Source organism: Colobus angolensis, unplaced genomic scaffold (genome assembly GCF_000951035.1).
Source record: "Colobus angolensis palliatus isolate OR3802 unplaced genomic scaffold, Cang.pa_1.0 Scaffold53, whole genome shotgun sequence".
Classification (NCBI taxonomy): Eukaryota; Metazoa; Chordata; class Mammalia; order Primates; family Cercopithecidae; genus Colobus; species Colobus angolensis.
The window spans coordinates 3,572,658-3,573,169 of record NW_012118821.1 but is presented as its reverse complement, the minus strand read 5'-3'; the positions used below and the strand labels follow the sequence as shown (position 1 = coordinate 3,573,169).

At 51.8% G+C, this 512-nt stretch overlaps 1 protein-coding gene across 1 annotated transcript in view; it reads left to right on the top strand.

The window, feature by feature from the left end:
* KLF11 (Kruppel-like factor 11) overlaps positions 1-512 on the top strand; it is an 8,938-nt gene that overhangs the window by 5,831 nt on the left and 2,595 nt on the right. The window lies entirely within an intron of this gene.

Genomic DNA, 512 nt, shown 5'->3' with positions numbered 1-512 from the left:
TCTTTTTTAGACAGAGTCTCACTCTCGCCCAGGCTGGAGTGCAATGGCATGATCTCCACTCATTGCATTCTCGGCCTCCCAGGTCCGAGTGATTCTCCTGCCTCAGCCTCTGGAATAGTTGAGATTACAGGTACCCACCACCACACCCAGCTAATTTTTGTATTTTTAGTGGAGACGGAGTCTCGCCATCTTGGTCACGCTGGTCTCGAACTCCTGACCTCAGGTGGTCTGCCTGCCTAGGCCTCCCAAAATGTTGGGATTACTGGCGTAAGCCACCGTGCCTGGACAGATGCTACATTTTTTATTTTTATTTTTTTGAGATGGAGTCTCGTTCTGTCGCCCAGGCTGGAGTGCAGTGGCGCAATCTTGGCTCACTGCAAGCTCTGCCTCCCGGGTTCACGCCATTCTCCTACTTCAGCCTCCTGAGTAGCTGGGACTACAGGCACCCGCCACCATGCTTGGCTAATTTTTTGTATTTTTAGTAGAGACGGGGTTTCACCGTGTTAGCCAGG